Source organism: Bos indicus, chromosome 1 (genome assembly GCF_029378745.1).
Source record: "Bos indicus isolate NIAB-ARS_2022 breed Sahiwal x Tharparkar chromosome 1, NIAB-ARS_B.indTharparkar_mat_pri_1.0, whole genome shotgun sequence".
Taxonomy (NCBI): domain Eukaryota; kingdom Metazoa; phylum Chordata; class Mammalia; order Artiodactyla; family Bovidae; genus Bos; species Bos indicus.
In genome coordinates this window covers 72,656,679-72,662,216 of record NC_091760.1, presented here as the reverse complement: position 1 = coordinate 72,662,216, position 5,538 = coordinate 72,656,679, and positions in this window count along the sequence as shown.

Genomic DNA, 5,538 nt, shown 5'->3' with positions numbered 1-5,538 from the left:
GCCAAGTCCTCCAGCATCCAACCCACCCCTTTCCCCATCCTCTGGGCTCTGATTTATCAGTGCTCTCTGGGGAGTATGGTGCCACCACGTGGCAGAACTGAGAGACTGAGCCCATGTCTAGTGGGGCGAGGCGGTGGGGAGGGCATGCAGCTTTCCCTCTGTGTTTCTTCTAAGCACATGTAACACCAACCCCAAGGCTCTATCAGTTCCCTTGGGATAGCAGTCTGATCAGTCTGAGAACTAAGAACAGACACACACTGGGGAGCCTCTTGCATCTAAAGCAGGGAGACTCAGGCACTGGCAGGTGGGGTGACAACACTTCCCACTGTTTAGGGAAGAGAAACAATTGTCAGTGAGGAAACTTCTTGCAAAGGTTCATGACAAAACATAAAGATTTCTGAGGCTAGGGGAGAAATGATTAGGTTTGCACTAACCACAACCCACCCACAGAGATGCAAATCCTATTTCAAGCAGGCAAGAGGTGGAAACAGGGAGAGAGAGGTGTATCCCCCTCCAGTACCCACCCCCCACACACCAGGAACTGCACAAAAGCTAAGTCTTCTCTACAAGCATAATTGCCGTTAACTTCAACTTTATAAACATCTTTTAAAAATAATAACTGTGGCTGGAATGAGAGTTTTGAAAAGCAGCAACGAGCAGGTTGTAAGTCTAGGTTAAATGGTTTACAGAGATTGAAAGTGGCCTGGGACAAGGATAGAGAACCCTGTTTCCAGGGAAGAAAGTTTCAAGGACTTGAGGGCTGGTTATCACGCTGATACTATGCATAGAATCACTTACTTGAATTAATCATTTCATCATCAAATAATTCTCACATTAACAGATCTTGGAAGAAAATAATCAATTGTAATAAAAAGCAAAAGAAGAAAATGTACCTTAGATTCTATCTTCTCCAAATTTTACTCATTTTCTGGGTTCCCCACATATAGTCTTACTCAGTTAAGATTATGCAGTTAAATTGTGAAACTTTTTTTCTAGGCATAGTCCTGAGAAAGAGGTCATTTGGGAGGGTTATGCCTTCAGTTCAGTTCAGTCACTCAGTCGTGTCCCACTCTTTGTGACCCCGTGAACCGCAGCACGCCAGGCCTCCCTGTCCATCACCAACTCCCAGAGTCCACCCAAATCCATGTCCATTGAGTCGGTGATGCCATCCAACCATCTCATCCTCTGTCATCCCATTCTCCTCTTGCCCTCAATCTTTCCCAGCATCAGGGTCTTTTCCAATGAGTCAGCTCTTCGCATCAGGTGGCCAAAGTATTGGAGTTTCAGCTTCAGCATCAGTCCTTCCAATGAACACCCAGGACTGATCTCCTTTAGGATGGACTGGTTGAATCTCCTTGCAGTCCAAGGGACTCTCAAGGAGATTCAACCAGTATTGAAGATTCAATCAGTATTGAAGATTCAATCAGTATTGAAGTATTAGAGTTTCAGCTTCAGCATCACTCCTTCCAATGAATATTCAGGACTGATTTCCTTTAGGATAGATTGGTTGGATCTCCTTGCAGTCCAAGGGACTCTCAAGAGTCTTCTCCAACACCACAGTTCAAATGCATCAATTCTTCAGTGCTCAGCTTTCTTTATAGTCCAACTCTCACATCCATACATGACCACTAGAAAAACCATAGCCTATTTTGATGCAATTTAGCAGAGTAGTTATGCCTCATGAGTCCTTTCTGGGATCTGTCTTGTTCAGTGATGAAACCAGAAAGCCATGAAATCCTGGGAAGTGTGAATGGTGGTGGCTGGAGTGTAGTGCATGAGGGAGCTGACCTTGAGCAGGCTACCACTTGGGGGATGCCCAGAAATGAGTGGGGCAGTGGGAGATGCTGGCGGGGTGGGCCGAGATCCTCAATCATGTGGGTGTGGGTGACAGAAAATTAAAATATGACTTATATTAACACGAACTTCTTTGTAGCCATAGGTTGGGGCCTGGGGACATTTTGGCAATAGAAGAAATCTACCAGCAAGGAAAACACATAAAAATCTCAGGGATATTTTGTCTCATTCCCTGATAGTTAAAAGATGATTTTCAAGGTTAAGAAGAGTGTAATAACAGCCTGTTCTCACCCTGACCTCCCTACTTGCACAATCCAGTTTCTCACGGGTGGTAAAGCACATTGAGAAAGGCACTCTCTTAGGGGAAAAAAATGTAGGTTCTTGATAAAGAAACAAAGAAGAAATATGACAACCTGTGCTCTTGGTAGACACTCAGAACCGCTGGTGAAGGGTCTTTTCTTTAGGAGTTATTTTAAAATAATAAACAGATGCCTTTTGATGATTATAGTGTTTCAAAATGTTGACTTGTTACATCCAAGGATCCTCTCTGTGTCCCAGAATAACAATTTCTCCCAAGAGAAGTAGCTTAATTCAGTTCAGTGGTGAGGTGAAGAAATGGTTGGATTGGGAGTGTATGTGCTATGTGTTGTGTGCTAAGCTGCTTTAGTCGTGTCCAACTCTTTGCAGCCCCATGGACTGTAGCCCACCAGGCTCCTCTGTCCATGCGATTCTCCAGGCAAGAATACTGGAGTGGGTTGCCATGCACTTCTCCAGGGGATCTTCCCAACCCAGAGATTGAACCCGTGTCTCTTGGTCTCTTGTGTCTCCTGCATTGGCAGGCAGGTTCTTTACCACCTGGGAAGCCCTGGATTGGAAGAGTACTCCCTAAAGCACCCAGCATCTGCCTTAAGTGGATTGTCATGGTTCCTGTCCGCAGGATGCTCACACTCTAGCTGTAGAAAGAGCTAGTGCTCAGCAGGGCGAGTAAATTCATATCTGCATTAAACACTGGTTCTGCCATTACAGAGACCTTCACTGTGCCACAAACCAGCATGACTCATAGCCCCTGAGGATGCTTGGCTTGGATGGTTTGTCAAGGGAGGACCTCTGGGTCACTTTACAGATGGGCAGTGGATTGCACTATTCCTTGCAGTGGGAGGAGGAGGAGCCACTGTGTGCCAAGTGTGTGGACCTGCCAGGCTCCTTTGGGCTTTACGTGGAACCATCTCCTATTTGTTCTCCAGCTAAGACACAGATGGCTACATTTCACTTGGGACACAGGAGCACTGGTGGTGCATAATCACCCCAGTTGAGCTCTGCCATACTGTCTGGATGAAGAGAAGTTTGGGGGTGCTAGAGTGGCAGGCAGCTGACCTCTTTGTCCATCCCATAGGCCCAAGTCAGAGGGCAGATGGATATTGGTTTGGCCCTGACTCAGGGACGGGCTTCCCAGGTGGTGCTAGTGGTAAAGAACCTGCCTGCCAATGCAGGAGACTTAAGAGACATGGGTTCAATCCCTGGGTCAGGAAGATCCCCTGGAGAAGGGCAGGGCAACCCACTCCAGTATTCTTGCCTGGAGAATCCCATGGACTGAGGAGCCTAGTGGGCTACAGTCCATGGGGTCACACAGAGTTGGACATGACTCAGCACTTAGGGACTGAGGGACTGCTCACAGGGCCCAGAGGTATGCTTGCTTCTGTTCCTTTTCCTTTTCTTGTTGTTTTGAGGCTCTTGCCAAGTTTAGAGCTTTTTGGCCCAGGCAGAGTTTTCTTTTCAGCTCTGGGTCTTCTCTGAGGAGGTGAATAGCCCTCTGGTGAGAGGAGGCAGCTGGGGCAATGTGGGAGTGCTGCCTAAGAGTGAGTAGGCGAGGCTTCTAGTCTGGTTCCAGCAAGGTATTTAACCTCCCTGAGCCTCAGGGTTCCCATGTTGTAGAGAAGAATCAATTCTGACTCCATGTTGAAACTGTTTCTTTGGCTTGCTTTTTGTTGCTGTTGTTATTATAATCATACATAATCAGTTCAGTTCAGTCACTCAGTCGTGTCCAACTCTTTGCGACTCCATGGACTCCAGCACACCAGGCTTCTCTATCACCAACTCCCAGAACTTGTTCAAACTCAGGTCCATCGAGTCGGTGATGCCATCCAACCATCTCATCCTCTGTCATCCCCTTCTCCTCCCACCTTCAATCTTCTCCAGCATCAGGGTCTTTTCCAATGAGTTAGTTCTTCGCGTCAGGAGGCCAACGTATTGGAGTTTCAGCAATATTCAGGACTGATTTCCTTTAGGATTGACTGGTTGGATCTCCTCGCAGTCCAAGGGACTCTCAATAGTCTGCCTCAAAGGACTCTGCCCCTCTGCCTGACTGTTAAACTAAAGTGTCTTTTGTTCAGCTCATAAAGAGATAATCTGACCCTGCCCACCTGTGAATGGCTGCAAGAAAGGAGAGGACCCAGAGGGATGGTATGGGGAGGGAGGAGGGAGGAGGGAGGAGGGTTCAGGAGGGAGAGCACATGTATACCTGTGATGGATTCATTTTGATGTTTGGCAAAACTAATACAATTATGTAAAGTTTAAAAATAAAATAAAATTTAAAAAAAAAAAGAAAGGAGAAAGAAGAGATTAACACATCCCCTCCCAGAGTTGTTTTGCAAGACTAATAGCCCTTTTTACCTTACTGCTTCTCTGTTTCTATTCTGCCTTTTGACTTCAGTTCCTCACCGCCCTCTCTCTGGTTCTATGAAAGAACCTGGTATCCCAACAAGATGGTTATTTTGAGACATTAGTCTGCCATCGGCTGACTTTCTGAATAAAGTCATATTCCTTGCCTCAGCGCTTGTCTCTTGATTTATTGGCCTGTCGTGTGGCAAGCAGAGCAAGCTTGGACTAGGTAACACCGACTTGCTCACAGAGCAAGCCCTTGTGACTTCCAGCTGAGAATGGTTGTGACCAGAAAACTAAAGATTATAGAATTGTCATTTAGAAACCGTCCTTCCCCTTTACACAGAAAACCAGGGCTCTGCGAGAAAACCTTGGGCGAGAAGAACACAGCAGGAGAGAACCACCTGCAAGCCAGGCTGGGGGCTTTCCTGTGAGCCCTGGCCCAAGACAGCCTTCATGGGACACCTGGGCCTCCCTTACATGGTGTCCACATCTGCAGAGAATAACAAGCCCATTAAAAAGGGTGTGTGTAGCACTTAACAATTTGCACATACACTATCTCAGGCTCTCTCTAGACTGCATAGGCTTTTGTTGCTTCAGAACGTTTTTGTCTCTTGTGGAAAGTACTTCTACCTGTATTTGGTCTTTCCCAGCCCTGCGTCCAGGCAAGTCCTCAGATCCCAAGGCTTTGGACTCCCCACAAAGCACAGCATCCTCCCCACCAGGGAACGGCTGGGACTGGAGAAAGGACTATGAAGATGGGTCCTTTTCCTCCTACAGTCACACCTCACCGCCCAACCTAGCGCTGCCTCTGCTCAGAGCTTGCGGCTCAGTCTCCTCCTCTGAACTCTGGCCCCAGCAGCGCCTTCCCACCTGGGATGCGGGTCCGCCCTCCAACTTGCAATTTAAGCAGAAGATGGAGCGTCTCCCTCTAGGCGACTTGCTAGATGTTGGAGAACGGCGACCTCTAGTGTTGGTTCTTGGACGGAGCGGCTTTCTGCAGTCCAGTGAAGTTCCTGGAAACCGTCCTGCTGGGGACTGAGAGGCGAAGCTTAACTGGATGGGTTAGAGAGATGGGGAGGATGG